Source organism: Saccopteryx leptura, chromosome 5 (assembly GCF_036850995.1).
Source record: "Saccopteryx leptura isolate mSacLep1 chromosome 5, mSacLep1_pri_phased_curated, whole genome shotgun sequence".
Classification (NCBI taxonomy): Eukaryota; Metazoa; Chordata; class Mammalia; order Chiroptera; family Emballonuridae; genus Saccopteryx; species Saccopteryx leptura.
Window position 1 is genome coordinate 70,546,344 of NC_089507.1, and position 27,479 is coordinate 70,573,822.

Sequence of the window (27,479 nt, forward strand, 5' to 3'; positions counted from 1 at the left end):
GGACAGCATTTTTTTCTATTAAGTTTGCCACTTATTATAGTTCAATAAGATGCTATAAGGCAAACCCTTCTTGAAAGCGAAAGAATAAATACCAATCAACTTCCCAGGTTTAAACTTATTGTCTTAAAACATGTTATTTTGTGACTTGAACATGATGTATGTCTTGAAAATTTAAAACAGAAAGCAAAATCATATAGAAAGCCAGAAACTTCATCAATACATTTAGTCAGACATTTGCTTGTAGTCTTTGGTATCCAAAACCTTTTTTTCCACACATTGAACAGATGCACCTTTTTTTTTTTTCTTTTTCTTTCTGAAGCTGGAAACGGGGAGAGACAGTCAGACAGACTCCCGCATGCGCCCGACCGGAATCCACCCGGCACGCCCACCAGGGGTGACGCTCTGCCCACCAGGGGGCGATGCTCTGCCCCTCCGGGGCGTCGCTCTGCTGCGACCAGAGCCACTCTAGCGCCTGGGGCAGAGGCCAAGGAGCCATCCCCAGCGCCTGGGCCATCTTTTGCTCCAATGGAGCCTCGCTGCGGGAGGGGAAGAGAGAGACAGAGAGGAAGGAGGGGGGGCGGGGGTGGAGAAGCAAATGGGCGCTTCTCTTATGTGCCCTGGCCGGGAATCGAACCCGGGTCCCCCGCACGCCAGGCCGACGCTCTACCGCTGAGCCAACCGGCCAGGGCCAGATGCACTTTTTGTAGACACAGCCCTGGCATTAATTAGAATCTGATTGATGCACAGAACTTGTACAAATTCTGCAAGTGGAGAACTTACTCTTTCTGTATGGATCAAATCTTGTTTTTCTGGAGGTCAAAGCTTTATTTTTATTCAGCTTTCTTCCACCACTTTTTGTGGTATTCCTTGCACTATCTTTTCATGTGTCTGGAGTGATAACAGTACCAAGTATCTTTTCACATTTTTTGCACACTATCCTTCCCTGACAGTTAGCTGCGGTATCAGTAGCAGCTTGAAAACATCAACCCAACTAGGAAGGATTTCACCTCTCCACTTTCATTTCTAATTTTATTTATTTGGGTCCTCCCTTCTTTTTTTCTTGATGAGTCTGGTTAAGGGTTTGTCAATCTTCTTTGCTTTTTCAAAGAACCAGCTGTTGGTTTCATTGATCTTTTGTATTGTTTCTTTTAGCCTCTATGTCATTTATTTCTGCTCTGATATATATTATTTCCTTCCTTCTACTTTTTCTGGGCTTTATTTGTTTTTCTTTCTCTAGTTCTTTTAGGTACAGGGTTAGGTTGTTTGAGTATTTTCTTGCCTCTTAAGATATGCTTGTAATGCTATGAAATTCCCTCTTAGGACTGCTTTTGCTGTGTCCCATAGATTTGGGGTTGTTGTATGTTCATATTCATTGGTTACATGAAAATTTTTTATTTCTTTCTTGGTCTAATTGTTAACCCATTTGTTATTTAATAACATGTTATTTAGCCTCCAAGTGTTTGAATGTTTTTCAGTTTTTCTATTGTAGTTGATTTCTAGTTTCATGCCATTGTGATCCAAGAAGATGCTTGATATGATTTCAATCTTCTTAAATTTATTGAGACTTTTTTTGAGTTCTAACGTGTGGTCTATCCTAGAAAATGTACCATAAGCACTTGAAAAGAATGTATATTCTGCTGCTTTGGTGTTATATGTTCTGAAGATAACAATTAAATCCAGTTGATGTAGTGTATCATTTAAGGCCACTGTTTCTTTGTTAATTTTCTATCTGGAGGATCTATCCATTGATGTTAGCAGGGTATCAAAATCCCCTACTCTTATAGTATTGTTGTCGATGTTGCCCTTTATGTCCATCAAAATGGTTTATATATTGAGGTGCTCCTATATTAGGTGCATAAATATTTACAATGGTTATATCCTGCTGTTGGATTGCTCCCTTCATCATTATGTAGTGACCTTCTTTATTCCTTACTATAGCCTTTGTTTTAAAGGCTATTTTGTGAGATATAAGTATTGCTACCCCAGCTCTTTATTATTTCCATTTGCATGAAATATTTTTTTCCATCCGTTCGCATTCAGTGTATATGTATTTTTAATTCTGAGATGAGTCTCTTGTAGACAGCATTTGTACAAGGTCCTGTTTTCTTATCCATGCAGCTACCTTATGTCTTTTGATTGGATCATTTAATCCATTTACATTTTGGTTATTATTGATATATACTTATTTATTGTCATTTTATTCTTTAAATCTACAATCCTCTTTCTCTTGATTTTTTTTTTCTTTGTCTTTTTATAGCAGACCCCTTAACATTTCTTGCAGTACTCGGTTGGTTGTAATGAATTTCTTGAGTCTTTTTTTGTCTGGGAAACTTTTTATTTCTCCTTCAAATTTAAACAATAACCTTGCTGGATAAAGTAGTCTTGGTTGTAGGTTCTTGTTTTGCATCACTTGGAATATTACTTGCCAATCCCTTCTGGTCTCAAGTGTTTCTGTTGAGAGTCAGATGTCATCCTTTTGGGGGATCCTCTGTAAGTTATTAACTATATTTCTCTTGCACCTGCTAGTATTCTTTCTTTGTCTCGTAATGTTGGCATTTTAATTATGATGTGTCTTGTTGTAAGCCTCTTTGGATTCCTCTTTAATGGGACTCTCTGTGCTTGAACTTGTGTGACTTTTTTTTTCATCAATTTAGGGAAACTTTCAACTATTTTTTCTTTAAACAGGTTCTCTATCCCTTGTTCATTTTCTTCTCCTTCAGGAATCCCTATGATGCGGATGTTGTTTCTCTTCATGTTGTCGCAGAGGTCTCTTAGAGTTTTCGCAGTTTTTTTGAGCCTCTTTTTTTGTTGTTGTTGCTCTGCTTCTGTGCTTACATTTATCTTATTCTCTAAATCACTGATTTGATCCTCTGCTTCATCCAGCCTGCTGTTGATTCTTTCGAGTGCAGTCTTCATTTCTAATATTGTATTTGTCATTTCTGGGTGTGTTTTTTTATGATTTCAATGTCCTTTTTGATGCTTGCTGTCTCTTTGTTTAAGTTCTCATTGTGAACATCCACTGTTGCTCTAAGATCCTTAAGCATCCTAAAAATCATTATTTTAAACCCTGAGTTGGGTAGTTTGGTTACTTCCACTTCATTTAGTTCTTTTTTTTTTAAAGATTTTATTTATTCATTATAGAGAGGGGAGAGAAAGAGAGAGAGAGAGAGAGAGAGAGAAGGGGGAGGAGCAGAAAGCATCAACTCCCATATGTGCCTTGACCAGACAAGCCCAGGGTTTTGAACCGGCAACCTCAGTGTTTCCAGGTTGACACTTTATCCACTGTGCCACTACAGGTCAGGCCCATTTAGTTCTTTTTTTTTTTTTTTTTTGCATTTTTCCGAAGCTGGAAACAGGGAGGCAGTTAGACAGACTCCCACATGCGCCCGACCGGGATCCACCCGGCATGCCCACCAGGGGGCAATGCTCTGCCCCTCTGGGGTGTCGCTCTGTTGCATCCAGAGCCATCCTAGTGCCTGAGGCAGAGGCCACAGAGCCATCCTTAGTGCCCGGGCCAACTTTGCTCCAATGGAGCCTTGGCTGCGGGAGGGGAAGAGAGAGACAGAGAGGAAGGAGAGGGGGAGGGGTGGAGAAGCAGATGGGTGCTTCTCCTGTGTGCCCGGGACTCCTGCACACCAGGCCGACACTCTACCACTGAGCCAACTGGCCAGGGCCCCATTTAGTTCTTTTTTTAGGGGTTTTTCTTGTTGACTCATTTAGGTCTTATTTTTTTGTCTGCCCATTTTGTCTGTCTACTAGGTAGCCCTGTTTGACTTTGAAATTTGTTGTGGTGTGTTTATGAGGAAGATGGGCTTGGTGGTCCTGACCTTCAGGGCACCTGAGTTTCTTGCTCTAAGAATGCTTCTTAAGGGTGGTATCTTTCCTCCTGTTGTATGTGAGTATTGAATGCAGTTGGTCCTTTTGTGGGTGCAGTTATCCCTTCAGGCTAGCTGGCTCTAAGGTTCAACCTTGATCATGTGTATTAGACTCTGTGTAGTGTCTGTCCTGTGGGGTGTATTTATTTTCCACAGTGTCTGGTACCTGCTGGACTCCTCCTTTGGGTCGCTGCCTGTGTAGCTAGCTGAGTCTAGGGTTGGTGCTATCTGCAATCCACTACTAGTTGTGTTGGTTCTAGATCTTCTTGGGTTGGTGTCAGTCATTGTTTGTAACCTTCCATGGGCTACCTGTCTGGAGCTACTGCTCTGTTCGCTGTTTGCATTTGCATTTCCTGAGCCTGGGTAGTCTGTGGGAGGGGCCACCTGGGTATAAGGATCAGGTTTCTTCTGCTTACAGTGACAGAGGCTCCATACAGGCTCCAAGCTCTGTAAGATTTGCCTCTACTTTTCAGCTGCTCCATCTCCTCTTGTAGCTGCATGGTCTTCCAACAGAGTCTTCTGTAGTATAGGCTCACCCAACCAACCTCTCTACAGGTTGCAAACTTAATGGGTTAGGGCCGCTGAGGTTGGGAATACAATGTTGTTGGGGACTCCTACTTCAGAGGTCTCTTGGTCAGGAGCTCAGTACAGGGAAAGTGGCCCTTACTCCAGAGTCTAATCCCTGAGATACTGCTTGATACTAACTTTATTTCTCCCCAGCAAGGTGAGCAGCAGGTTCACATTGAGTTGGGCCAAGAGTCACCTCTGCAGAACTTCTTCCAGCTGGTGGGACCCTGGTCTCAGGGAGGAAGACTGAGAGAGTCCTCCCCTGGGGCTGACTGTGCCCCCAGAAAGTGGCTAAGCCCATTGACCAGACCCAAGAGTAGGCTTGCAGGGACCCACACTTTAAATGTCTGTACTCCAAACCTCTCCCTTCCCTCTGTGGAACCTACCCCAGAGGGTAAGTATCAGAGGCAGAATTTGACAGAAGGCGCACCAGGTGTGCCCTGGGCCCTGAATTCTGAAGGGCCCTGCAAAACTCAAACTTTATATACTTTTTTCTAATGACACCAAGTTTGGTTTCATATGTGCAATTTTAACATTAATAGTACATAATTTATTTTTAGTTATTTAAAAATATGGTTAACATGCATTTTTATTTTCCCTGTCTCTCTCTTTTTTTAAGGGCCCAATATTTTCTTCTGTGCCTGGGGCCTCAACTAGCCTTAATCTGCCCTGGGTGTGGTCAGCAGGCCACCAGGTGTGGCCTTGGACACCTGGAGATATGGTCTGCCCACAGACTGGACAGTTTCTACTGAGTCTCCTGTGGGGTGGAAGTCATAGTCTTGGGATCATGCAGTGGGAGAGTGGGGGATCTCCTGCCTCCATGTCAGAAAACTGAGTCATTGACATGCTCCTGCTTTCTAGCTGACGTCTCAGAACAGCCCAGTCTCCAAAGGGTGGGGCAGAAGAGATTTCTGAGCATGGGGCAATTGCTTTCCCCCAGACTGATGCTGCTCAAAGGGCACTGCTTCACCCAAGAAAGTTGATGACTGCAGTATTAGGGAATGACTCAGCACAGGGGTTCTGGTAGCTATCCCCTACAATGTCTTCCCCTAGGCCACCTACTTCACACTCTCCTCATGCACTTCTAGTCCTCTCAGCCCTCCCCCACCAGAGAGCCAGGTAAGTGGCTGTGAATGAAATTTTCTGTGCTGGCCTTTTAAGCCTGCATCTCAGAGAGTTCCATTTCTTTCTTGCAGACAGAAACCTTGGCTATTTTCACCACCAAATGCTATGTGGGTACCTCTTCTAGGCTAGTATTTTTCAACCAGTGTGCCGCGGCAGTGTGCCATGAAACATGGTCAGGTGTGCCATGGGGATATTAAACATGGGTCCCCAAACTACGGCTCGCGTGCCGGATACGACCCGCAGAGGCTATTTATCTGGCCCGCCGCCAGCCGCCTCCATCCGAACATAAACATTCCCCTCACAATCCCTCCAGCTATCAGTGACAGAAAGAGTGGAGGCACAGGGAATGCTCACTGACCAATCACCTTCTAGGATTCATCCCGACCACTAGCGATGAACCAATAGTAGGCTGCCTCTCATCCACACCCAGGAAGGTCCCCGCTCGGGCTGCCGCACACTTGTCATTGTGTGGCTGTGGTGAGTAGTTGAAGCTGCTACTCCTCCCCATGGTCCCAATTTCTAATCCTGGTCAGGACTGATAGTAAATGTTGCCACCACTAGATGAAGCCTCAGCCTCAGCTGGTTATGTCTATCTGATGGTGTATATAGATATTTGACCTTTTTCTTTTCGAAAGAGGCCCCCGCAGAGGGTGATTTACAATGCATCATAATGCATCACAATGTTATCTAACTTTAAAGCTAAAGTTTGCTGATCTTCCTTTGGACAGTGTTTGGTTATCTGTTGCCAAGGAGTTCCCCATTCTGGCCAACAAAGCTATTTCGACATTGCTCCCGTTTTCAACCACATATCTATGTGAGCTGAGCTTCTCAAGCTTGACTGCAATAAAAACTAAAAACAGAGAGAGACTGAGAACTGTTGAGGAAGAGCTTTGTGTGTGTCCTTCTACCATTCCTGCCAGGATATCCCTTTTGTGTTAATCAAAACAGGCCCAGGTTTCACACTAAGTGAGTATAAATACGTTTAGAAACTATATTATTAACTATATGTATAATATGTACTGTGTTAGAGTGTCATTTTGTGTCATTTTGGTAGGTGGTGTGCCCCAGGATTTTGTAAATGTAAAAAATGTGCCGCGGCTCAAAAAAGGTTGAAAATCACTGTTCTAGGCTCTGGGGCTCTAGGCCGGGTTGCCAGGCCTGAGGCTTAGGATCCATGTCTCTCACGGTGAACCTCCCCACAGTGAGAGTCCCTTTGAACCCTCAGCTGCTCCTCGCTTCTGAAATCAGGCAGCCCTTTCCAAGGCTTCACCCTTCCTCCCAGTCTTGACGTGGCTTCTTCTGTGATCCTTGGTTATAGACTCCTCTTCATTTAGTCAAACGTTGGTTTCTCAAGATGATGGTTCTTAAATTAAGTTGTAATCCAATTTTGTCCTGGTAGGTGGTAGTTGGAACATCCACCTACTCTGTCACCATCTTGGAATCTGCCTCAATTTATTCGTAAGTGTTTAAATAACCTGAATCACATCCACTTGGTGGAGACCTTGATCAATCTAGAAATGCCTGGCCCAGTGGTTCTTTTCTATTCCCTATGCCCCCGTGCAGTACATGAGGGTGACTCGTGTAGGATTATCAGCCATAAATAAGATTCTACCCTCATCAAGCCTGAAATTATTGTGTCCCTTGGTACACAGTGTTTGGGGTTCATACAGCTCATCCTCAGGTGCAAACCCTATCTACAGCCACTCCCTCTGGTCCCTCCCAGCCCAGGCTTCCACCTGCCTCCCCAGAGCTCTCGAAGTTCATGCATGACTTCTTGCCAATCAAGGTAGGAATGCAGTTAGCCTTCTCGTTTTATTTTTGTTGGTTTAAAGTGTTGTTTTGATCTTCCAAATAATTTATGTAGCAAGGATTGTACATATCATAATCCCATTTGAGCAAATTAGCTAAGTGACTTTACCTAATGCCACAGTACTAATAAGTGGCAAAGCCAGGACTTAAACCTAGGTCATGAAACCAGAGATCTTCAGGTCTTGAAAGGCCTTTAAAAGTCATCTAATCCAACCAAATACATGAAACTTGGATCTGCTCCATAATGTCTCTGCCAAGTAGTTCACTATCCTCTGTTTGAATGCTTTTCCTCTCAAGACAGCTCAGTTTCCTCTATGGCTAGTTTTGACTGTCATTTATTTAATCATTCTCACACTCTTTAATTCATTCAACAAATATTTCAGGGCCTAATATGCGTTCCAGCAGGTGCTATGTGGATATGGAGGTAATTTCTGCCAGTAACTTTAAGTTAAAGATAGAAAGTGGAAAGTTCTACAAGAGAGGTACTGATAAAGTGCTATGGAAACTTTCAGCAAGTTTTCCTTCTACTGATCCAAAACTGTCTTACTGTGCAGCTTCCAAAATTTGGTCTCAATTCTATTCTTCCCAGACACAAAGAAACAAATTACTCCTTTTCACAGCCAGTGTGTCATCTTTCAGTTATCTCTCATAAACAATTTCTCAGATCCTTTTATTTTCTTCTGATTCCTCTTCCCTAAATTCATTTTAATTTGTCCATGTTTCTCTGAAAGGGTTTCCTTTAGCTGAACAGAACTCACTGTGAACCGGTCAGAAGAGAAGAGGGTGGACTCCTCTTTCCTCATTCTAGAGAAAATCCTTCTACAGGACATTGAAACTACCTTTGCTTTTAGGTAACCACATTCATTGCTCTGTGGCCTCAAACTGACCTCACTTTTTATGAATTAAAAACCCCCATGCCAGGTGTCCAGAAGATCGTGTTGTGACAAGACCCCATTCTTAAATGTCTTATTCTATCAGATTATTTTGATATTGCCTATATGGCAGACCACTTACTTACTTAAATTTAATTAATTACTATTATTTTTAATTGTGGTAAAATACACATAAAATAAAATTTCCGATTTTTGAGAGAAAAACAAGTACCATAAGATTTCACTTATATGTGGATTCTCATGAACAAAATAAACAAACAAAATAGAAACAGACTCATAGACACAGAGAACAGACTGACAGCTGTCAGAGGGGTGGGTGGGGGCTGGGTGGAAAAGGTGAAGGGAGTAAGCAAAAAAAAAAAAAACCCACCTCATGACACAGACAATAGTGTGGCAATTACGGGAGGGAGGGGGCGGGAGAGGCAGCAGTGGGTAAGGGGGGTAACTGTGATAGGAGACTCAGCTTCGGGCGGAGAACACGTGGTGCAGGGCACAGATGATACCTTATGGAATGTTAGGTACACCTGAAACCTATGTGATTTTATTAACCGATGTCACCCCAATACATTCGATATAAAACTTTAAAAACATTACCATTTTAAAACGTACAGTTCAATGACATCACATATATTTACATTGTTGTACAACTATCACCTCTCCAGAACTTTTTCATCTTCCCAGACAAACTCTCCACCCATTAGACATTAGCTTCCCACTTTCCCTGCAGCCCCTGGCAGTGACCAGTATACTTTCTGTCTGTTGGGCAGATAAAATGTATTATGCTCACTTTGTTAAAGATTACGCTGCCCACGAGGAGGCCGTTGCCCAGGTGATATTAATGTGTGTCTCTGGGCAGGCAGAATCCCTGTAGCCTGGGGCTTGGTTTTGGGATTAAGCCTTTCCCACCTGTTTTGATGTGGGGTGGTACAATCCAATCATGCCTCAGAGAAGTGACTTTGTATTAGAGACTTCCCTATTCTGAATATTGGATTAAAGGTTTTGAATCTACACTATAAAATGGGGGCAGAACGGGAGCTTGCCCTCTTGGTTCCTGGGATGATTAGCATGAGAGAGCAGAGGGAGCAGAGCAGAGAGCAGAAAGAGGCCATGTGGCCAGGAGAAGCAGCCAAGATGGCGGAGTATTGAGTGAGAGGCCAGTTTGTGTAGAGAGAAGGAAGGAGATGGGGAACAGAGGTGAATAAGTCTGGTGAGCTAGAAACCTTTGATTCTAGGAAACTCGGATAAGTCAGTAGCTTTGTGAGCACTGAATGTGAGTGGGTTTTGGAGCCCAGTGTATGTTTTTACTTGCCCGCCGGGTGCAAGCTAGAATTAAAGACTATGGCCCATCAGTTTTTGGCTCCATTGTTTCTTTACCGACTGTCCGAATCCAATGTGAACCTGCATGGGCCGGGCTGCTGTGATAGTGGCCCTGGCCGTGGCTCCTGGCTTTACACTGTTTCTATGAATTTGACTACTGTATGTACTTTATATAAGTGGGATCACACAACATTTGCCCTTTTTGGTGACTGGTTTATTTTTCTTAGCATAAATGAGTTCAACATTCATCCATGTTATAGCATGTGTTAGAATTTACTTCATTTTTAAAGCTGAATGATAATATCCCATTGTACTACATTTTATTATTATTCATCTGTTGATGGACACTTGGGTCACTTTTGCCATTGGCTATTGTGAATAGTGCTGCTATAAACGTGGGTGGGCATATATCTTTTTGAAACTCTGTTTTCCATTCTTTTGGATACACATCCAGAAGTGAAATTGCTGGCTTATAGGGAATTAATCATTCTTTTTGATGGTTAAAGAATATATATATTTACAGAGAGAGAGAGAGAAGGAGAGAGAGAGAGAGAGAGAGAGAGAGAGAGAGGAAACAGACAGGACAGAAAGACAGGAAAGGAGAAAGATGAGAAGCATCAACTCATAGTTGTGGCACCTTAGTTGTTCATGATTGCTTTCTCATATGTGCCTTAATCATGTGGTTCCAGCCAAGCCAGTGACCTTGGGCTCAAACCAGCGACCATGGGGTCATGTCTATGATCCCACACTCAAGTCAGCGACTGCATGCTCAAGCTAGTGAGCCCATGCTCAGACTGGAGGAGCCTGCGCTCAAGCTGGTGACTTCGGGGTTTTAAACTGGGTCCTTAGCATCCCAGGCCAATGCTCTATCCACTGATCCACTGCCTGGTTAGGCAATACTTAAGGTATATTTTAAAAATGTTTTGCAGCCTGACCTGTGGTGGCGCAGTGGATCAAGCATCACCTTGGAATGCTGAGGTTGTTGGTTCAAATCCCTGGGCTTGCCCGGTCAAGGCACATATGGGAGTTGATGCTGGCAATCTGGTGAGCCTTTCAGTGCCTTGGCAATGGTATGCTCTTCTCAGCCTCAGAACTTTTGCACATGCTGTTCCCTCTGCCAGGGAGGTTCCTCCCCTGTAGAGAGCCACTGCATCTGAATGGTCTGGCCTATGTGCAGCTGGGAGCAGAGGAAGGGCCCTGCTCAGCCTTGAGTGACCTGGCAGGGCGAGGTCACTAGGACAATTTGGGAGCTGTTCGTGGTATTGACGCCAGAAGCAAGGTGACAAGCGCACAGTGCTACCACAGGCTAGGATGTCCTGATATGCTTGTAGGATAGAGCGTTACATAGTCATTACCTCCATGACCCAGCACTATACCTTCTTTTTTCTTTTTCTTTTTTTTTTACAGAGACAGAGAGAGAGAGAGAGTGATAGATAGGGACAGACAGACAGGAATGGAGAGAGATGAGAAGCATCAGTCATCAGTTTTCTGTTGTGACACCTTAGTTGTTCATTGATTGTTTTCTCATATGTGCCTTGACCATGGGCCTTCAGCAGACTGAGTAATCCCTTGCTCAAGCAGTGGCCTTGGGTCCAGGCTGGTGAGTTTTTGCTCAAACCCACACTCAAGCTGGTGACCTTGGGGTCTCGAACCTGGATCCTCTGCATCCCAGCCCGATGCTCTATCCACTGATCCACTGCCTGATCAGGCAGCACTATACCCTTTTGTTTAAGCATATAAAATAAATGGTCTTCCAGGCTTGGGGTCATTGTGTCTCCATCAGAACACGATGTACTACCTGGCCCAAACTCTATCTATGTCTTTGTGTTTTCATTAATCTTCCATCGCCTCCCCTCAGGTCTTCACTTCCCCATGCTGATTGGCACTCCCCTGCCTGGCATCTCCTCTCATCCTTAAGATTTAAGCTTAAATGTTTTCTCTTCAGAGAGCAATTCCTTGAAAATACTAGATAGATCACTCTATTAGTGCATTTGTGTGTGTGTGTGTGTGACCTAATCAAGACTTCTGCTATAGCCTGACCAAGTGGTAGTACAGTGGATTGAATGTCAGACTGGCACATGGAGGACCCAGGTTTGAAACCCTAAGGTTACCCTCTTGAGCACAGGCTCATCAGCCTTGACCATGGGCTCACCAGCTTGAGTGTGGGGTCGCTGACTTGAGCATGGGATCATAGACATGACCCTATGATCAGTGGCTTGAGCCCAAAGGTTACTGGCTTGAGCCCATGGTCACTGGCTTGAGTAAGGAGTCACCCTCTCCAGTGGTGGATTAAGGTCAGTTGAGGCCCCAGGCGCAGAAGAAAATATTGGGCCCCTTACATTAGAAAAAGTGTGAAGTTGGGGTTTTACGGGGCCCTTCAGAAGTCGGGGCCCCAGGGCGCACGCCCGGTGCATCTGCCATTAAATCCTCCTGACTCTCTCTGTTGTAGCCCCCCAGTCAAGGCACATATGAGAATGCAATCAATGAACAACCAAGGAGCCACAACGAAGAATGGATGAACTGATGCTTCTCATCTGTTTCCCTTCCTGTCTGTCTGACTCTCTCTGTGTTTCTATCAAAAAAAAAGGACTTCTGCTATGTTTTGGAGTATTCTTTCTTTTTTAGTGAAAAGGCCGTTGTCATATATAGAATAAGTATTTCCATGATGTTTGCCTTTTACAAGTTTCCTAGAAGTTACTTTTAACTTTTTAAAATTTTCTGCTTTAAGTTTCAAGTAAAAAGCACATTAATCTTTTCCATTTTGTTTCATGGTACCATGCTTAGAGAGTACTTCCACATAAATTTTACAAGTAATCACTTAATTCTTTTCTGAAACTTTTGTTGTCATTTCTTAAACTTATTTAGGTTTTATTTTGCTATATAGTACAAGAGAGAAATTTATCTTTTTCCCCCCAAAATTGTTGGCCATGTGATATTTTCTCTCCTTCAAGGAGAAGGAGCTGCTCTGGATTGGTAAAGTTAAAAGGACACTGATTGGACCATGCCTTCTCAGAGTAAGGTTTTGTGGTAGAGGTATAAATAAGATTGCGGTGGGCATTAGAATAGCAAGATACAAGTCTTGGGGGGCAGAAATGGAGGAAATAGGCTCTAGGTCCTTTAGGCTAATGAGGTTTAGGCCAAAGTAATTTTTTTCAAGTTCCAGACTAGTTCCCTAAAGTTCTGCATTGAGGTCTGGCATTTATTAAAGCCTTCCTTAGTAACAGCTTTTGTTTTGTTTTTTTTGGTTTTTAATGTCTTTTTTTCTTCTTTCTCTGGGCAAATGTTTCCTTTGTGGACATCAAGGGAAAAGGTTATTGTCCTAGAATAAGATTTAGATATTTCTGTTCAAAGACCATGTTAATTACAACCTCCCATTTTCAACCTTAATGAATACATTTGTTTTTAAAAGTATATTTTATTGTCTTATCTGCAATCAACTGAAATTTATATGGGTTCCATGTATAATTTTGGTTTAGAAAATTCTTGTGCTAGAACAAAAAATATTTAATGTTTATGTATCTGTAAAAGAGGATTATAATACCAAAGGTATTGTAGTTTCAAGTAATTACTATTAAAATAATAGCTGTTATATCTAGCAATTAATGAGAAAGACTTTTCTGTTTTCATAAGACTTATGCTATCACAAATTGGCACCATAAAATGGTGATATCAAAGAGAGAGCAGTGTTTAAGGAAACAGTACAAAGAGTAAGAAAGGGTTATTTTTTAATCAAATTAGTTTCTCACCTTATTCACAGAACTATAGGAATAGTGAATTTTAGAGCTTCAGAGGACTTCGCAGATCATTAAATATAACCTCATTTTATAAATGATAACTTAGAAGTAAAGGAAGCAATCTGACTGGCAGATTCTTGAATACTAGAAGATTCATTCTTGAGTAAATACTTGATAAAGGCCGGTTATTTGATAAGCAGTCCTTAGGTGTTTCTATAGTGAATCAAGCATAAATCTTCTCTAAATAGTTTAATAGAAATGTAAACAGTTTAATCGGAGAGAAAGTGTTTACTTAGATAACTAGAATGAGAAATAGACAGGGGCAAGGACCAGATTGGTGTTCTAAAACCATATTAGAATGTCCCTTTATATTATCAAATTATCATTATCAACGATAACAGTGATAAAAGATGCATTTCTTGAGCTTACAATAAATATGGCACAATGTCTAAGAAATAGTCCTTTCCCTGAGGGAATTTTCCATATAGCTAATGATATGAGTCATATACTGAAGAAGATAAATGAGAAGACAAAGGAGGAAGAGGTAGCACTTGTTGAGAGCTATGTGCTGAGAATCTTAAGTGGGTTATTACTTAGAACCCTCATAGCAAGCCTATGATTTGGGTATGAATGTTATCAGTTTTATAGACAAGTAAACAGAGGCATGGGAAGTGAAAATGACTTCTCTAAGATCATATAGTGGGACAGTGGTGGAAACACAGCCAAAATAGCATGTAGTAAGTACTAGGGGTATCCTCTCAACAAAAAGAGCTAGAGGAAGTCAAATTGGGAGTTGGAACTACTGAGATGATGAAAGAGATGTGATTTATGTCAGATTTTAGTACAATGGGAGAATTTTGGAGGTGAGAGAGGGTGGAATCTGAACACTTGGTTTCTGTAAGTAGGGGGACAGTGTGGAAATAGGTTTGATGGGAGTGAATTATGCTGTGCTGAAGTAATCAATGGTCAGGATCTTGGAATTGGGGTGGGGAACAGGATGAAGAGCTAAGTTTTGATGAATATTTTTCATATCTAGAATGGTCAAGGGGATTGGGAGCAAGGCTGTGGTCAGAAAAAACAGGGAAATGTTAAAGTACAGTTCACCCTTGAACAACACAAGTTTGAACTGTGTGGGCTTACTTATATGTGGATTTTCTTCCATAAATATGTATATTATGTATTGTAGTTTCCTTATGATTTCCATTTCTTTTTTTCTCCTTTTTCCAAGCAAGGGGAAACAGAGAGAGATTCCTGCATGCACCCCAACTGGGATTCACCTGGCCACCCCCACCTGGAACCAATGCTCTGCCCATCTGGGGCCATGCTTGCAACCAAGCTATTTTTAGCACTTGAGGCAGAGGCTCCATGGAGCCATCTTCACCACCCAAGGCCAATGCGCTTGAGCCAATTGAGCCATGGCTGTGGGATAAGAAGAGGGAGAGAGAGAGAGAGAGAGAGAGAGAGAGAGAGAGAGAGAGAGAAGGGGAGTGGGATGGGTGGAGAAGACGGATGGTCACTTCTCCTGTGTGCCCTGACCAGAAATCGAACTTAGGATATCAATATTCTGGGCTGACACTCTAACACTGAGCCAACCAGCCAGGGCTTCAGTGGTTTTCTAAATAACACTTTCCTTTCTCTAGCTTACTTTGTTGTAAAAATATCACACATAATACATATAATATACAAATATACAAATTCAAAGTTAATAGACTATGTTATCAGTAAGACTTCAGGTTAACAGTAGGCTATTAGAAGTTAAGCTTTGGGGGAGTCAAAGGTTATATGCAATTCTTTACTATAAGGAGGGTCAGTGCCCCTAGCCCTCTGCATAGTTTCAGGGTCAACTGTAGTCCAGGGGTACAAAGACCAAAACTAGGGTTGAGGAACAGGTGATGTAGACTAGTGTGGAAGGCTGAATAATGGTCCCTAAAAGATGTCTGTGTCTTAATCCTCAGAACCTGTGAATATTTTCTTATATGATAAAAGAGACTTTGCAGGTGCAACTAAGGTCTTGAGATGGGGTGATTATCCAGGTGTACCCAATGTAATCACATGGGGTTTTATCAAGGGGAAGCAGGATGGCCAAAGTTAGGAAAAGGTGAAGTGACTATAGAAGTAGAAACTTCATGCAGCCATGAGCTAAGGAATATGGGCAGCTTCTAGAAGGTGGAAGAGGTAGGGAACAAATTCTTCTCTGGAGTTTCCAGAAAGACTTAGCCTTGTCAACACCTTGACTTTGCTTCTGTAAACCTCATTTAGGACTTCTGGTGTCTAGAAGAGTAAGAGATAAATTTGTGTTGTTTTAAGGCACTAATTGTATGGCAATTTGTTACAGCAGAAATAGGAAACTAATACATAGAGGAAGAGATAGATATAAAAGACAGTATAAAGAAAAATGATGGTATTTGATAATTGACTGGATGGGGGAGAAAAATTGAGAATCATGGTAATTTCAGGATTCTGAATGTAGATTATGAAGGCAATTAGAGGGGAATTTATTTCTGGGGGAAAGAATTTTATATATTTTGCTTGATTTTGAGGGTGGGGAGCTGAATCCAAAATCTAGCTTACCCAATATGGAGATTACATTTTGGGGCTTCTGGGAGGGCCATTTGAGGAAGCAAAATGCAGCTCTCATATTACAGTTAAATCAGTTAAAGATGAAGTCGTTTCACTTGAAATTCCTTTCAAAGAGAGAATGGCAAATATTAAGCCGCCTTGCATTTTAGCATGAGTGAGCTTACTAGATTCTTAGATTTAGTAAGCGGTTGAGGCAAAGGCTCATAATAAAGAGGAAGAAGTGTGCAGATGTAGAGTCTGTGAATACAAAGAATAGTATGCATAATTATGTGAGTATATGCACCACTTTTGTGGAGACAATGTACAACTTTCACCAGATTCTCAAAAGGATATAAGATGGGGAAAAAAAAAAGAAATGTAAGAATTATGCCCTAATGGTGCAGGGATATATGAGGGAAGAGGAGAAAAGACAAAGGGCAAAAGGAAGCAGGAAAGGTAACACCTGGAAACTGTGCGGTCATTCATTCTTTTGCTGCAGCTCAGTGCAGCTCATTTCTGCTTCTCGTTTCTCTTACTGGACCCATTTCAGGGCTCCTGCTTCTGCTTCCAGAGCCAGCCCGCAAAGAGGTTGCAGAGTTTGTTCTGGTGGAGAGTTATTTTATTTTCTTTCTTTCTTTCTTTCTTTTTTTTTTTTAGTGGAACAAGAACTAGATAAAATGGAGAGCCAGGGATGGGAGCACTGCTAGTGAGTTAAAAAGGTGAAGTAAAAACCCCCCAAAATGCCATAAACATAAGTTTGAGTCCCAGATAAGATAATTTGTTTGTTATTGAGGTTTGAATGAGAGGAGATGTAAAGGAGAAAGGAAGAAACTAATATAGAGGGAGAAAAGAAAGAGAGAGAGAGAAAAAAAGAGGGAACCACTAAAAGAAGAAAAAAGAAAGGAGAGAGAGAGAGAGAGAGTTAAGGGTTTTGGAGTGCAACCCTCATAGAGAGAAAGGAAGAGAAGAGAAAAGATAATGGGAGATGTAACACTTATGGGTAGTGTAGTTCAAGGAGAGGAGAGAGTAAGACCGGCAGAGAGTTAATCGGCCAAATTGGAGGAGGAAAAAAAGTATCAAGAATGAAGATAAGAGAAACAAATGAACAAATATAATAAAATGGGATAGGTTATAAAGTCTGCAGATTATTCTTGATTTTGAGAGGTTATCTTCTTGCTTTTTCTTTTCTCTCCCTCTTCCTGGTCGGTGACTCTGTACCCCGGGTTCTGCCCCTTTGGCACGCTCAGGTAGAGGTTTGCAGTTGATAAGTCTCTATGGCAATGTCATGTATTGTGCTTTAGTCTCGTTGGCAGTCGAGGCTCATTAGCATTTATAGGCTCTGACAGTGAGAGAGTCCGTGTTCCTGGAGCCTTTCTCCTAGTCTTTCCTTCCTCAATTAGTAGCCTGATAATCCAGCTATGGGGTTGCTGCTGCCTCTGCCTGGATAGTAAGAGGCTCAAAGAACTGGCAACTCCCCACTCTATTTCCACTCAGCACAGGGCTCTGGGTAAGGCTCAGTCAGTCAGAGCTGCTAGCATAATCAGGCGGGCTTTCCGCCCACTCAAAGACCTCTGGCTCTGTCTGCCACTCTGTCCGGTAACACAGGCAGGCGCCCACTTCCGGGGCGCTTGGAGGAAACTCTCACTCACTGGCTGCGCGTGCAGACCAGGATATCCGGCCAGCAGTCTCACGCTCTGAGTGAAACCCCCAACCGCAGGGAAAAGTTGCTGCGTTGGAATTGAGTCTCGCTCCGTCCCCGTGCGCAGCTTTTGCAAGGCGCTGGGGTGGCCCGAGATTCCGCTTTGGCCCACACAAAGGCCCCTGACTCTGCCCCTCTGTGCGATAACACGGGCGCGCACTGCCGAGGCACTCGGAGGGATCTCTCATTCACTATCTGTGCGCGCAAACCAGGATATGAGGCCGGCCGCGTTTCCCTCTGAGTGAAACCCCTCCAGCACGGAAAATCTCCACCATTGGAATTAGTTCTCACTCCCTCCCGTGCGTGGCTTTCCCAGGGCGCTGGGGCTGCCCAGAGACTCTGCCCTCGGCCCACAGAAAGGCCTCTGAACCTGCCTCTCCGTGGGGCAACACGGGCACCCACTCTTGGGGCCTAGGAAGAAATCTCTCGCCCACTAACTGCGCGCACGCCAACCAGGAGACCGGGTAAAATGGCCGCCCCGCTTGTCTTTCTTTGTTTGGGTTTGGCGCGAGTGTTAGCTTGTATTGCCCGGGTTGCCACAGGATCAGTTTTTCCTCGGCTTGGATCTCCGTGCCACAGCCTGGTTCGGCCGTTTGTGCCGCGGCCTGGATCTATTCACCCCCTTTGCCCGCCTCAGTTTCTATATTCACAGTTACCAGAGAAAGCCGCCCTGTTTAGGTTAGTGAAGAAGGCGGAGCATTTCTTACTCCCTATTTCCTTCGGGGTTTGGTTATATATTTAGCCAATTTTTCACTTGACCATACCTTTGGGTGTATTGCGAAGCTTCTGGAGGCTCCAAGTATAGGTTTTTCTGTTTCTGGTTGAAGATCTTGTTGAGTTTTGGGGGAGATTTATCAGTATCGCTTCCTACCCCGCCATTACTCTGACGTCATCTCTCTCTTTTTTTTTTTTTTTTTTTTTTTTTTTGTATTTTTCCGAAGCTGGAAACGGGGAGAGACAGTCAGACAGACTCCCGCATGTGCCTGACCGGGATCCACCCGGCACGCCCACCAGGGGCTAAGCTCTGCCCACCAGGGGGCGATGCTTTGCCCCTCCGGGGCTTCGCTCTGTCGCGACCAGAGCCACTCTAGCGCCTGAGGCAGAGGCCAAGGAGCTATCCCCAGCCCCCGGGCCATCTTTGCTCCAATGGAGCCTGGCTGCAGGAGGGGAAGAGAGAGACAGAGAGGAAGGAGAGGGGGAGGGGTGGAGAAGCAGATGGGCGCTTCTCCTGTGTGCCCTGGCCGGGAATCGAACCCGGGACCTCTGCACACCAGGCCGATGCTCTACCACTGAGCCAACCGGCCAGGGCCTTATTTTCTGACAATGTGTTTTTTAAAAGATTTTGTTTTGGTATTTTACAGAACATTTCATCTATACTTCTTAAAGGAATTTTTTAAATACCAAAAATAATATCTCACAGAAAGTAGATATTAAAATAACTCAGTAAATAATTATCATCAGCAAAGGATAGATGAAACCTAGAAAACTAGGGTAGCTTTTAATCGGCAGCAACTATTTTTTTCCCACTGAAATAAATTATCAAGAGTTGCCAAGTTGATCACTAAGTAAAATATTCCTGTAGTAAATTTGATGTCAGTCCTATTTAGTGAGGAGATACTTCTCAATGTAGCTTAGATTCAACATAGTCAAGCTTGCTGAATGTTTCATAGGCTCACCCAAGGTCAGAATCTCTCCTTATGCAATTTGTTTAGGTAATTAGTTTTCTATATCTGTACAGATCAAAATGAACACTTTCTTTTTTGTTTTGCAAGATAATGACATTTTGAAAAATTTAAATTATTAATGTTAAGATTTCCTTTTAATAATATAAAGGAGTGGAATTCCCTGTGGGTATGATTGATTTCCCTGGGTCCTCTCCATAGACATAAAGTTTCACTTTCATATTCAGAGTCTTTTTTTATGTGATAATATAATATAATATAATATAATATAATATAATATAATATAATATAATATAATTTTTTATGTGATTAATTCAAAAGCAAGTAAAATAAATTCAAATATTTTCAACTTCTACTATTATAGTCAAATCATAAAGCGTACCTGCTCTGCTATAATAGCAAGGAAAATATCTGTAATAATTTGTCTTTGAAATGACTAGAATTCCATCAAGGTCAAGGCTCATATTAATATAATCTTATATAATTTATATATTTTCTAAATGAAACTGATATGGAGCTGTGATTTGACTCATACAAACAAAATATCAGGTAGAGGGAGGTATTTTATTAAACAGATTTGGCTAACTTACATTTGCTTGTAAAGGGATGTCAATGTTTGTTGGAAATATCTAGCCGGGGAGTACAGCTCCCCATATACCTTGACTAAGAATAGATTTTATCAGTTTGGAAATGTCATTATTTTTGGTTGAGTTCACAATCTGGGAAGAACACATATGAAACTCTCAGAGGAAGGGAACTCTGGATGAAGATGCCAGAGCAGTCAGCTAACCCTGGCAAGCAACCTGGTGACAGATGCCATAGCTAGACTATATTAAAAATCTATTATAGATACTTTTTGTAGTAACATATGCACTGCTGTACCACAAACTGTGCAGCTTAAAACAGAAATGTATTATCTCATGATTCTGGAGGTTGAAGTCTGAAATTAAGGTGTTGGCAGTTTGGTTTTTCTAGAGGCTCTGAGGGAGAATATATTCTCTATGCCTCTTTCTTTGCTTATGGTCTTGCTGGACATTCCTTGGCTTGTAGACACGCCACTTTGATTCCTGTCTACATCTTCACATGTCATTTCCCCTGTGTGTCTCTATGTGTTCACATAGCCTTGGTATAAGGACACCAGTTGTTGAATTTAGGGCCCTCCCAATCTAGTATGACCTCATCCTAATGAAACTAATTATGTATATAAAGACATAATTTTAAGTAAGTCCACATTCTGCAGTCCCAGATAGACATGAATTTGGGTGGGTTGGTAGGGGTTACTATTTAATCTACAATACCTTCCAAAGACCTGGAAAGTATAGTGGATTATATCATCCAGGTACTGGGCAGGTCGTTTTAACTGTTTTTAAGCTGACAGCTATAAACCTACCTTGAAATTTTATTATTTATTTAATAAAAAAGGAAACTGGGCAAGAACTTGAATGGGACATGGGACGGTACAAATCCATTCCTAAAAGCTACAAAAGAACTCAAAGTATGTGCTTATCTGATGATTGGTCAATAAGATTATTTCCTTATATAAAGCCTATAACACACCAGTACACATAATAAGGTGACTGATGACAAAAGTGGTTGGACTGCAGTGAATGTTATGAATAATGATAGTAAGTTTTCTTTTTGAGAAATGGACAATGCAGTGCTTTTTCTGGCTACCATTCTATTGCTGGATGACACAAATTCTGACACTTTGCTTTTATTTTGCTATAGAACTTGGTGAACCATTAATTCATTGTTATTGGCTGTTCAACTGTACTGAAGATGAAAGTGATTAACAACAGTTTCAGTTTGTACAGAACTCCCTTTCTGAAACTTTTTATTTTTGGCAGGTGTGCGGGAGGACTGGGGGAAACACATGACATCAAACAAAATTTCAGCAAAGGACCAACAACCCCAATCATGCATTTTTATGCATTTATTTTTTTAAGGTTTATTTTAGAGAGAGAGGAAGGGACAGAGTGCATGAGAGACAGGAACATTCATCTGTTCCTGTGTGTGCCTTGACAGAGGGTCGACAACACTTGTGCTTCCGGACTATGTTCTAACCAACCAAACTGTCTGGCCAGTGCGCATTTTTATGCATTTAGATGTTTCTTTTTTTTTGTATTTTTCTGAAGCTGGAAACGGGGAGGCAGTCAGACAGACTCCCGCATGCACCCGGCACACCCACCAGGGGGCGATGCTCTGCCCATCCGGGGCGTCGCTCTGTCGCGACCAGAGCCACTCTAGCGCCTGGGGCAGAGGCCAAGGAGCCATCCCCAGCGCCCGGGCCATCTTTTGCTCCAATGGAGCCTCGGCTGCGGGAGGGGAAGAGAGACAGAGAGGAAGGAGAGGGGGAGGGGTGGAGAAGCAGATGGGTACCTCTCCTGTATGCCCTGGCCAGGAATCGAACCTGGGACTTCCGCACACCAGGCCGACGCTCTACCACTGAGCCAACCGGCCAGGGCCTAGATGTTTCTTGATGTGAATATTTAGAAACATCTTACCTAGGCTAGTTTTTAGATGTGTGCTCCATGATTCTTTATTTTACTAGAGTTTTTTTTTGTTTTATTATTATTTTTTATATCCCACATGTCTGATCGAGACTTAAGGTAGCTTACAAAATTGTACACTAAAAAAGATAAAATATAAACCAAAACAAAACAATGCTATTACTGGTAAGGAGTGTTGTGTGTGTGTGTGTGTGTGTGTGTGTGTGTATTTCTGGTGCTACCTTTTGTTAGGGAAAACTGGCAATATATCACAAAGCTTAAGAGTCTATATTCTGCCTGACTTAGCAATTCCATTTTTAGGAATTGATCTTAAAGAAATAATCAAGAGTGAGGGCTAATATTTAGCTATGTTCACTATTTGTAGTTTTCCTGCACTATAGTTATAATGGAAAATAATGGAAAAATAATTTACATTTGCAAAAATGGGGAAATTGCTTAAATTATAGTATATCCATTTTGTGGGTACATGCAATTGCCAATGATATTGTAGAATAGTATTTAATTCTATTAAAGATGTTAAATATACTGCTAAATTCAGAAAACATAGTTTCAAATATTATGTATATAGTGAGTAATTTTTAGAAATTCATGTACATGTAATGGAAGTGCCAAAATATTAAGAACTAAAAAAGGGTGGTGAAAGAAAAGGTTGTTTTTATTTTTTTATTATATATATTTTATAAATTTTATATAGTGAATATTTATTATATTTGTGAAGAGAAAAACAAGGTTTTTTTTAATGGGTAAGAAAATGAGTATAATGGGAAAATGACAAAGGAGAATAAAAATGAACTTTGAAATGCGGTTACTTCTCAAAGTGCATACAATAAGATTCTGTACATATAAGACATATATTTTGCTCTAGGCTTAAAAGCCAATAGTGACCCTGGCTAGTTAGCTCAGTGAATTAGAGTGTCACCCCAAACACCAAAGTTGCAGGTTCAATCCCTGATCAGGGCACATATGGGAAGCAAACAATGAATGCACAACTAAGGCTTGACTAAATGGAACAACAAATAAATGCCTCTTTCTCTCTCCCCCCCTCCCTTCCTTTCCTCCTACTTTTGTCTCTCTAAAAGCAATTAAAAAAAAAAGCCAATAGGAAGTGGGAAACAGAATTAACTATGGTATCTATAAGATATTAGAATCTTAAGTATCTATAAGGTAACAATTTGTTGGTCAACAACTTAAAAGTAAATATAATCGCTGATTCCATTGGGCTTTTACCTATAAGTAGAATGAAAATAAAATGCTGAAGGCCAATAGAAAGTTAAATACCAATTAGTTTCCTTTTATATAAAAGGAAGCCATAAAATTTGGAAATACAAATAATACTATACATATTTTTTTAAGATTTATATTAAATAAGTTGTGTTATATTATATAACAACTTTACAAATAGAACCCCTTGATTACGGTTTCTGGATGAAAAATAAAAAGGTCTTATGGAAAATAACCTCACAAGATGATCTAATCATAAATTCTTAGCTGGGCAGATCATGGTGGGCAGTCACATCCCAGGCATGTAACTTCTTTACTAAAAGGCTATATTTGCTTTCAGTAAGCCAATTCATTGATTCTGTGCATCTGTGTTGGCATACTTAGAAATGCCCCTTTTCAAACTCCTCCTTCCAATGCCTGACCACCCTTTCAGACACCACCTTCTAAAGTATGCAAGAGGTCATTTATCCTATTTACTTTCTCAAACCTTCATTTAATTTTCCTTTTTTTTCCCCAGGTACAGAGAAAACAAGTTTTTATATAAAGAAAAAGTCCTGCTCTCTGTTTCATCTCCTAATATATATATATAATTTTTATTTTTTAAATTTAATTTATTGTGGTAACATGGATTCAAGTGTCCCACTGAATATAACTCCTTCACCCCCCTCACCCTTCATTTAATTTTCCTTACATTTCCTCATTTATCTCAAATGCATAAAACAAACAGCAAACTGTTATTCTCTGAAGCACTTTTCTCAGTTGAGATCTTACTTCTAGGCATATCTCTGATTCAAATAAACTCTTAGAAAAATTCTCTACACGTTTGGTTGTTTCTTATATCTGCAAGGTATAGATTTAGTCAAAGTGAGACGGAGAAATCAACGAAGGCAAGAAAATAAAAAGGCTTCTGCTAGAATTAAGGAAATGACATATTATGGCATTTCCTCAAAAAATTAAAAATGGAACTGCCTTTTGACCCAGTTATCCCACTATTAGGAATACACTGTATATCCTAAAAATAGCAAATCACTGATTCAAAAGAAGATATGCATTCCCATGTTTATTGCAGCATTGTTTACAATAGCCAAGATCTGGAAATAGCTCAAGTGTCCATCAGTGGATGAGTGGATTAAAAAGCTGGGGTACATATACACAATGAAATAGTATGAGGCCATGAAAAAGAAGGAAATCATACCTTTTGTGATGGCATGGATGGACCTGGAGATTCTTATGCTAAGTGAAATGAGCCAGGCAGAGAAAAACAAATATATGATCTCATTTATATGTGGAATCTAATGAACAAAGTGAACTGAGGAATAGAATAGAGGCAGAGGCAGGGTCACAGGGAGCAGAGGGACAGCTGTCAGAGGGAACAGGGATGAGGAGATGGGATCAGTGGAGGTGAAGGGATTAGTGAAATTATATATACATGACACATAGATACAGATAACAGGACAGCAAATCCCAGAGGGAAGGGAGGAGGGAGTTAGGGGGAGGAGAGCAAAGGGGGTGAAATGGGAGATATGGCGGTAGGGGGTAAGGATATTATATTGAGTGAGACACTTAAATCCACGTTAACAGAATAAATTAAAATTAATAAAAATTAAAATAAAAGAAAGAAAATGACATATTAATGTAACACACACATTGCAACATGAACTATGCATTGCCACAAGGGACAACATTTAACATCATATAAAGTCATCAAACAAATCATGTATTACAATGTTAAAACACTAAACCATTTATTATGCATGTTCTTCCAGAATTTATGGCTAATCTATTAAAGCTGTTTATTTTTTCTTTTCTTTTTTTTTTTTTTTTTTCATTTTTCTGAAGCTGGAAACAGGGAGAGACCGTCAGACAGACTCCTGCATGCGCCCGACCTGGATCCACCCGGCACGCCCACCAGGGGCAGTGCTCTGCCCCCCAGGGGGCGATGCTCTGCCCATCCTGGGCGTCGCCATATTGCGACCAGAGCCACTCTAGCGCCTGAGGCAGAGGCCACAGAGCCATCCCCAGCGCCCGGGCCATCTTTGCTCCAATGGAGCCTTGGCTGCGGGAGGGGAAGAGAGAGACAGAGAGGAAAGCGCGGCGGAGGGGTGGAGAAGCAAATGGGCGCTTCTCCTATGTGCCCTGGCCGGGAATCGAACCCGGGTCCTCCGCACGCTAGGTCGACGCTCTACCGCTGAGCCAACCGGCCAGGGCTAAAGCTGTCTAATATTGACATATGTATGGCCTTTTGAAATTCCATAGGCTCACTTTAGCTTTTCTATGATATAATAAAATTTCTTAAATTTTGTTTGGCCCACACATAATCAGACTTCAAAGAAAGGTTTTTTATTTTTTCTTTGTGATGATATTATTTTGATTTGACACAAGTAAACTGAAGAATTTGGTCTTTTTGCATCTAGAAGGGTAAAACAACTTCTTGATTCTAGCTACACAACCCTTGGCTGCATTCCCCCAGTGCTCATGTCAGTACAGTCATAGCGATAGGTTGGATAATACTGACAGGAGTACAAGTTTTGGGGTCTTGTGAAAAGAGAAAGCTTCTTGGATTTATTGTATGAATTCTTCAGGGACAAACCAATGCTCATGCTAAAGGCTTCTTAGGAAATGGTCAACCATCCAATCATATTAACATTAATTAATTTTAGCCTATATAAGTCTAGTGAGTTTCTTATATTTAAGATTAGGTATTTGTGTTTTATTCAAATGGCATGGAAGAAAAAAAATGCAAACAAACTATGAATGGTTTCAAGAAAAATAAAAAAAAATAGTCATAATGGATGTAAGCCCTTTATAGTCAGGAATGATGCTTCTTGTCCAGCAACACTACACACAGAAGACATTCAATGAATACTTAATGGTTATTTTATTGATGACAATATTGATATACCATATCTTTTTCTGCTAAGATAATTTTCACATTAATAAATTAATGGTGTATGTTATAGGACAGTTTTCAATAAGCTTGGATCATTTAGCCTGGGTACATATAGGCTTTATGGATAAATTGTGTTAAACAACTCAAAATAGAGAAAAATGCTTTACAAGATGACATTTCATTTAAAACACTTGAGCCATGGGCCAGATATGTTTATCCAAATGCTAATTGATTACAAACCTCATATTTGACACATGAAAGTAGAACCTATTTTTCTCCTTTCCCAAGTCATCATTCCCCTCCTCCCCTTCCTGCCATGACTCCTCTTTGGCCATTCCCTGAGTTCTTCTTTATATTGGGATTATGTTGTTAAACCAAATTAATTTTAGAATATAATAAGAGCAAAAAGCATTTATTTGAGCAAAGGGAGCTGCAGCCTGGAAGACACATATTCAGGTAGCAACCTAAATTGTGTTCCACTATCTTTTATAGAGAAATTTCTGCCCAAGGTCCCAATTTTATGCAAATGAGATGTCCAAATTGTGCAATTCTGATTGGTTGGTATAGATGCAACCCAGGCTACAATTTGTGTAGTTCTTATTGGATAAGGCAGGTCTCACCAAATCCATTGGTATAATGAGGAAAACAAAGTTTCCTTGCTTTGGTTGACTCCTCGTAAACAAGCAGAGTATATCCTGAGAAGTAGAAAATTCAGTATGAGGGTGTCTTCCCACATAAAGAATAGGTGAGGGCCAACTGCCTGTTAGAAGATGACCCCCAGAGTTTTACTCACAAAATGTGGGCACTCACTTGGGATTGTAATTAGTTTTTAGGTGTAATTAGTTTATTAACTACCTAATAACAAATTTTCTTTCTTATCTTTCTTTTCTCAGGAGCATTTGACAACTTTCCTTATGTCACTGAGAGTTCATATGCCAGCCAACATGATACACCACTTTTTAAAACTTGTTTTCTGCTCAGCCAATCTATTAGATTCTCAGAGCAGGCGATAGCAGACCTGACCTGATTTGAACAGCTTTGTGAAGAATCTGGCCTCAAAGGACCTGGTTCAAATGCCAGGTTGCAGAAATTCTTCCAGTAAGAAGTCATTCTTTTGGGTTAAAGTAGTGTTTTCCCACTGTTCTTCTGTGTTTCAAATTGAAGGGGTTGAGAAGGATCAGCAGACACAAGAAGTCACCTTCGTGAGAATATTTTCTTTAAAAGATTGATTGTGGACAGGGCAAGAACCAGGGGAACTCGAGAAGCATTTTGACCTTGCTGTCAGAAGCAGAAGCAAGCTCTGAGATTCAAGGCCAGGAGGGATAAACTTCGACATCCATTTGTGGGTTTTAGGCCACATGGTCTCTTTCAGATGATAAGATTTAATCTGTTTAGTGACTTCATTTCAAGTTCCCCCAGGTACTACCCACCAATCCTCCTCCCCCCATGCCCTCCTCGCTTCTGCAGCACCGCTCTCTTCGACCCACAAACCTCCAGGAGGGCCGGTCCTGCCTCTTCCACCGCGCAACTCAGTGTGTCCGCTTCGCGCTCCCAGTCCTCCCAGGGCAAGAATGAAACAGAAGACTGCTGTACCATGT

At 41.4% G+C, this 27,479-nt stretch overlaps 1 protein-coding gene, 1 non-coding gene and 1 pseudogene across 2 annotated transcripts in view; 1 reads left to right on the forward strand and 2 right to left on the reverse strand.

Moving 5' to 3' along the window:
* Positions 1 to 27,479, forward strand: part of HERC3 (HECT and RLD domain containing E3 ubiquitin protein ligase 3) — an 809,237-nt gene that overhangs the window by 623,705 nt on the left and 158,053 nt on the right. The window lies entirely within an intron of this gene.
* On the reverse strand, positions 223 to 27,477 carry LOC136405560 (cysteine-rich PDZ-binding protein-like; annotated as a pseudogene).
* TRNAT-GGU (transfer RNA threonine (anticodon GGU)) lies at positions 21,650 to 21,725 on the reverse strand. Its single transcript has one exon. It is a non-coding gene; the product is annotated as a tRNA-Thr (tRNA).